This window comes from Pseudorca crassidens, chromosome 15 (genome assembly GCF_039906515.1).
Source record: "Pseudorca crassidens isolate mPseCra1 chromosome 15, mPseCra1.hap1, whole genome shotgun sequence".
NCBI classification, from domain to species: Eukaryota; Metazoa; Chordata; class Mammalia; order Artiodactyla; family Delphinidae; genus Pseudorca; species Pseudorca crassidens.
Window position 1 is genome coordinate 20,219,824 of NC_090310.1, and position 7,210 is coordinate 20,227,033.

The window sequence follows — 7,210 nt, forward strand, 5'->3', positions numbered from 1 at the left end:
CTTCTAGTCCTTGTCAACATGGACTTTCAATTTTATATAGCTGCAAGTGTGCCATGTTAATACAATCTATTTGCATGGTACCAGTAATACTACTACTAACAGTGAGCCCTATGGACTTACTATACGTCAGGCACGGGGCTAAGAGCTTTACAGAGATGATCTAATTTAAGCCATACAAAGACCCTAGAAGAAAAGGATTACTACTCCCATTTGAAGATGAGGAAATGAGCACTTGTACATTAGGTTACTTGCCCAAGGTCATGTAGCCAGGAGATAGCAGAGCTTGAATTACAACCCAACTCTGCTGACTCCAAAGCACACCTGTCTGTACACTGCCTCTCAGGGCCTTGTTGTTCTGGCAAGAACCAAATCCCAGACTCATTTGGTTCACTCGCTCACTTGCTCATTCACTCCTACCAAAAAGCAAATACGATGTGTTGGTTAAGCTCATGAACTTAAGAAACCCTGGGTTCAAACGCTGTGTGACTTCAGGCAAGTGACTTAACCTCTCTGTGCCTCAATTTCCAGGTCTATAAAATGGGGATAATTACTGTGCCCATCTCCTAGGATTCCAACTAGGAGATGACATGCCTATCTCCTAGGGTTTTTGTGAAGAGATTCTATGAGGACAGTACTTCAAACAATACCAAGCACATGGCTGTTGTTGTTGTTGTTATTATTATTATTACTACTGAAATAAAAAGAACCTGTACCTATTCCCAGGGAGCTCAAGAGTCTTCAACAGAAAAAAAAAAAAAAAAGAGTCTTCAACAGGACTTTTCAGTTCCTGGGTCTCTCATATTTTCTTGTTCTCCCCTCTCCTCTGGCCATACTGCTACCTCAGGCTCTTGCTACTTCCATCAAAAATCAGAAAGTGCACCCAGCAGACACCAAAGGCTGAGATGAATGCAGCTGAAGAGACAAGTTGGCAGGGCCAAGAAAACCCACGGGCTTCAGACCTAAGGTTTGAAAGTCAGAGGTGTGGACTCCATTCCTGTGTCTCTCTTTCTTGAATGATTTTCATATGCATGAACCATGTGCCTGATGCCCAATGGCCTTGGAGATACAGAACTAGCTATTTAGTCTCCTCGGGGAAGCAGGATGTCCTGTGCTACCTCTTCTTACTTCAGGGTCCAAGTCAGAGTGCATAATGAAAGCAGGTGTGGCCAACCCGCCAGCAAAAACTTCAGGAAAGCAAAGGACTAACACCGACAGAGCAGAAAGTGCAGTCCTCAGGGCCAAGTGCTTTGCTGCATAAAACATGGACTTTGCAGTCAGATAAGACTTGGCTTTGGGGCTTCCCTGGTGGCGCAGTGGTTGAGAGTCCGCCTGCCGATGCAGGGGACACGGGTTCATGCCCCGGTCCGGGAAGACCCCACATGCCGCGGAGCGCCTAGGCCCGTGAGCCATGGCCGCTGAGCCTGCGCGTCTGGAGCCTGTGCTCCGCAATGGAAGAGGCCACAACAGTGAGAGGATCGCATGCCGCAAAAAAAAAAAAAAAAAAAAAAAGACTTGGCTTTGATTCCAGCTCAGCCATTTATTAGCTGTGTGACATTGGGCAAATTTACTTAACCTCTCTGAAGATCGGCTCCCTTGTCTGTATAATGGGCTGTAAAAATCCCTACTTTTTTGACAGTTGGGAGGAGTAAATGTTTTCTAATAAGTGCCTGGCACCCCATAGATGCAAAGCAAGGAAGGGTCAATTCTTTTTCCCAACTCCTCTTTCTGGTGAACTGATTATAAAGGGAAAGATGGTCTTAATTTCACTTTTAATTAAAAAAATATATATATAGGAATGCTGCACCTTATACAATAGTTTCACTTTCTAATAATATCAATAGTATAAGGTATACCTAATAGTATAGTACACCCAGTATACTATAAGGTGTATCATTCCTAATAATAGTAGTCGTAACTACCATTTACTGAGTGCTTACCCGGAGCCCGTACTCATGCGTCTCATGTACGAATGCATTTAAGCATCATAATGACCCCTACACATCTTCCCCATTTTAAGGATGAGAAATCTGAGGTTCCACAAGGTGAGATAACTTGCCCAAAGTCACAAGGCTAGAAAACAGCAGGGTGGGATTTGATCTGCTGCCCCCAGCATCCACACTCTTCACCACTATGGTGACCCTCAAGAAGGGCCCCTCAGGCCTCCATCAGAGAACTCTGTTTTGTTTTCTGGGCTAAGCTGTAAGATCCCTATGGGCAGGGACTGGCTCCGTCTCATTCTCCACTAGGGCAGTGCCTGACACTCAGTATTTGTTAAATGAATAAATGAGTGATGTAGCCTGTGGTCAGGGCGCCCCCCTCCTAGCCCCAAGGGGCAGCAAGTATACATTCTACAAAAACACAGTCCCATCACTGGGGCTCTAGAAGTGTTTCAGTGATCATGCACTTATGGGAACTGGTCCAAGCTGGCAGGACATTTTGCTGACACCTGTTCTGAAATAACCAGGCCTCTGAACACATTGCTCCAATATCGCCAATGCCATTTCAAGGGTCTTGCAGCTCCACAGCAGCTACCTATAGGATATCAGCCAGCTAGATATGACCCCCTAGTTTTGTTAGATGCAATCTCTCCTGGCAAATGGCTTAGGGTGAGTCAGAACATGGCTGGAGCTCCACGTTCTGGACACACTGTGGGCTCACACCAGCCAGACCAAGACACCAAGGGAGGCTTCCCTAGCCATCAGGATCGCTGCTTTATAGCTGAGAAACTTCCAAGGATGTGTTAATAGGAGCAATGTTTGTCTGATTCATTTCAAGTCTGTCATCACCCAGATGGGCCAGAGTCACTAAGAAAGGCACTGTGGCCTCGGCTCTAAGTGAACTGGCTCATGCAGAAGTGACTAATTCAGAAGCCACCACAGATCCCAACCAACCACAAGGGCCCTGTGCAGCCACGTGAAACAGAATCGGTCAACAGGAGGTTCACAAGTCAATTGTTCAACCTGTTCCCTGCACCCAGGATCCTGCAATGTGAGACTTATCTGGGGTAGGGTGGGGACCAGGGGTAGGGGGACTCACATCCAGGTAATCAACCATGAAGTATGTGCCGGATACACACAGGCTCACGCCTGCCTCCTCAGGAGCTCACAGATAGCATGCACTCAGACAAGAGCACAGGTACGTAACTAGAATTCTACCGAGACCTTGACAAGGGCCCTTCCATAAGGTGCTATGGGGCCCATGAGGAAGCAGCTCCAGGCAGAGGAGCATCCTCCAAATGGCTCTTTATTGAACACTCCACTTTGGCTAAGCAACATCCTCTCTGTACCCCCAATCCAGGCCCAGGTACCCCTCAGGAGGTACTCCCTAAGACCAAGAGTAGTGAGAGATTGGGCAGGGGATAAGGCTGGGCAAAGAAGACATCTGGAGAAGGGGAAAAGGTCTGAACTAGACACCTGATGATTTTTACTGCCTGGCACCCATTCATCTCCTCTTCTGGTAAAATCACCCCCACCACAGCCACCAGGCACCAACTCTCAGTCCATGTGGGTATGTGCCCCAGGCCCAGCCGATCAGTGTATTCCATCTTCCTCGCCACAGTGGCTACTTGAGGCTGGATACCTCCAATCTGGACCAGTGAGAGCCAGGTCCAGGGGTTCTGTCAGAGAAGGGGAGCTCTTTCTACCAATAACTGGAGCTGCAGCATCACACTGTGAAGGCTTGAGAATGAAGCCAACTCAGAGAAAAGCAAAGTCAAGAGCTGAAGAGAGACAGGTCCCTGATGACGCTTTTGTGAGTGCTGGGATCCAGCACAAGGGCAGCTCTAGACTTGGCCTTATCAGCTACATGAGCCAATAATCCCTTCTCTGCCCTAAGCCAACTGGAAAGAGTCCCAACCAAGGTCTCTTCCATCTCCACTTTTCTAGGAGTATTCTGAGGACAAAGCGACTCTCTTCTCTGGGGTTATAAAGTAATTGTCTGGTGAGAGATTGTCCCTGGGGTGAGAGCCACCATGGAGACAGAGTCCAGCTGGCTTTTCCTAGGATACACACAGCTGTCAACACACTTTCAAACAGTATCAGTCCATAATTATAGACTCCTTGGCTATTCGTAGTAGCCATTGTTTTTGTCTTCCCAGCACCTTGTTTTGGAAATGGGCTCTGCTGTTTCTCTACAATGCAGGGATGGAAGAAAGGTCATGACCCAGATCAGGTTAATCATAGGGCCACACACTCTTGGCCACAGTGGGCTCACGACAAACCAGTAAGAACCTTTCTCTGGAATTTTCCAAATTAGAACTGGAGGGAAGAAACCTTTCTTTCAGGGTCACCAAGCTGGAAGGATGCAAATCTGGAGCTGTAAGTTGCCACGTGCCCTGATGCATGGAGAAAGCCCACTTGCAGCAGCAGAAAAGGAAGCCAACACACAGGCCTGGGGGGGCCGGCTTGCTGTCTCCCCACGTCCACTCTCTCCCTCTCCTTCTACTACCAGAACCTCCCTCCTCAGAGTTTTGGCTGCTCAGCTAGACACTAAATTTACAGCCTCTCTGGCAGCTAAATGTGGCCACATGACAAGACAGTAGAAACTTGGGTGCCTGATGACATTTCCCTGGACCACCTGCCTATTGCTGCACTGTTAGGTGAGTGAAAAATAACCTTCTCTTTCATATTCAAATAATCTTCTGTATTTTGACGGTTCGCAGCCCAATCTATACCACTACTAATGTGAAGGTGAAAAAGATATAAAAGCAAAGAGCCCTGCTGGGGTTTAAATCCTTGGATATAGTTGTCCCTGCAATGATAAGTTATCACTTATGGGGTGCTTCTAAGTGCCAGGAACTGCCCACAATGTTTACATGCAGTACCTCATTTAATCCATTCCAATTCTATGGGGTGCTACTGTCATTCCTACTGTACAGCTTACAATGGGAGGGCATAGACAGATTAATTAACTTGCCCAGGGTTCACATTACATTGCTTCTCAAGCTAGTCTTTTCCGTGATTTGTTGTGTAAGCCAATAAAGCCCCTTATTTTGCTTAAATTGGTTCAAGCTGGATTTCTGCCACTTGCAACAAGCGTTCTAATTGGATTTTTGTCTAATCTAGTTTCTGTGTTCCTTTATAGAGTGCAACCATGTGGTACAGAACTGTATGATGCAATTTAATGGCTGCAAGCAGGATAATTCTCCCAAGAAACTAGCTCCCATTTAACTAGTCAGATCACAATTGTAGCTGCAAGACAACAGGGCCCATAGCAAGAAGACAGTCTTCTCAGAGGGAGCATTAGGTTTCCTGCCTGTGGCAGACATTGCCGGATGGGTCAACAATACCCATTCCCAACCCCCTTTTCCTTGCCTGCCTGAAAATGCTTTCTGTACAGCAAGGGCTGGTCAAATGATCCAATTTGGGCAATGAAAAGTATTAGAACATGGAGGGATTCCTGCATAATGATTAAAAGTATGGGCTCTAGGGCCAGAATGCCTGGATTCACCATCACCTTAGCTGTAGAAGTGTGGGCAGTTTACTTTACCTCTGTTCCTTGGGGAGGAAAACTGGACCTACCTCACGGTTATTGTGAGGATTAAAGGAACTAACAAAGGTAAGAACTCAGAAGAGTACCTGGTACATGGTAAACACCATAAACGTTAACAGTTGTTATTTTTATCACCTGTCTGTGTCAAAATGGAACAATCTCTAAGGTACTGTTAAGTAAAAGCAGCAAGGTGCAGGACAGCACATCTAGCATGTGCTCGCATCTGTATGAATACAGAGGTTGGTGTGTATGTGTGTATCTGCTTGTGCCAAGCATAGACTAACCACTGGTAGGACAGATCAAAAACTGTTCTGAAAAAAAAAAAAAAAAAGAAAAGAAAAAAACTGTTCTGAGGGCTTCCCTGGTAGTGCAGTGGTTGGGGGTCCACCTGCCGATGCAGGGAACGCGGGTTTGTGCCCCGGTCCAGGAGGATCCCACATGCCGCGGAGCGGCTGGGCCCGTGAGCCATGGCTGCTGAGCCTGTGCATCTGGAGCCTGTGCTCCGCAACGGGAGAGGCCACAACAATGAGAGGCCCGCGTACAGCAAAAAAACCCACAAAACTGTTCTGAGTAGTTGTCCCTGGGAAGTAGAACATGGGACTGGATTCTGGGTTGGGAAAATCTACTTCATTGTAGGTCCCTTCTTTACTAACTGGACTGGATTTTTGGAATCATGTACTCAAATTACTTAAAGATTTTTAAAATACTCAGAAAAAAACACCCCATTTTCTCTTAATTTTGGTTGTTCACCAACAAAATGGACAGTCAAAAGCTTATATGTCAGTTATATCTCAATAAATAAATAAATTTAAAAAAAAAACGAACAGTTAGTCGTATAAAGTGGCAAGCTTCCTTTTGCAGGTATTCAAACACAGGCTGGAAGGGAATCTGTCAGACACGCCCTGGAAGATTTCTCTAGGAAGCAAGAGGTTAGCCTAGGGCACATCTAAACTCTGCCAACTACAAGATCCACCTTTTTGGTGGCACAAAAGGGGAAGGGAGCTGGCGGATATGGCTCCCCAAAAACCTGCAACCATCACAGACTGCTGGTATCAGGACACAGCAGACTGTCCCATCGTACCAGGGCAGACCTGAAGAGTGTGGGCTGCAGAGCCAGGCAGACATGCACACATGTATGTGACTTCTGGGTCAGCCACTTCTTCACCACGAAGACTGGAACAAGTTATCTAATATCTTTGAATTTTTTCCTCATCAGTAAAGTGGGGATAACGTCCAGCTTACAGGGTTGGTGTGAGCCCTAGGTAGGCAAGTGAATATAAAGCCCGCAGAAGGGCACCAGGCACACAGTGAAGTGCCCACGAGAGGCTGCCATCGCTGGAGGTGGACAGTGATCACCTTCAAGTGACTTGTTTCATGTGCCAATCTTCTAATGTACAAACATAAAAAGTGACAAACCAGAAAGCAGTTTTACATTGAACTAGCAGAGATGACTACATACAGCTCTTTTTGCAAACCCCATAACCAGATATTAAGTCAAGACAGCTGCTGCTAGATACTAACCTTCAAGGCTAAACTGTCCTACCCCATTCACAGCAGCATCAGGGCTTCAAGCAAGGCCAGCCTTCTCAGGTCTTCACTCCTATATCTTCCTACTAAGCCAAGAGGCCAGAGCAGAACAGGAAGGGTTGTGCTATTATCCAGAAGATAAGAACGGCCCTGCCAACTTCGTTTACTCCTTGGGGCTCTGTGCCCCCAGAAT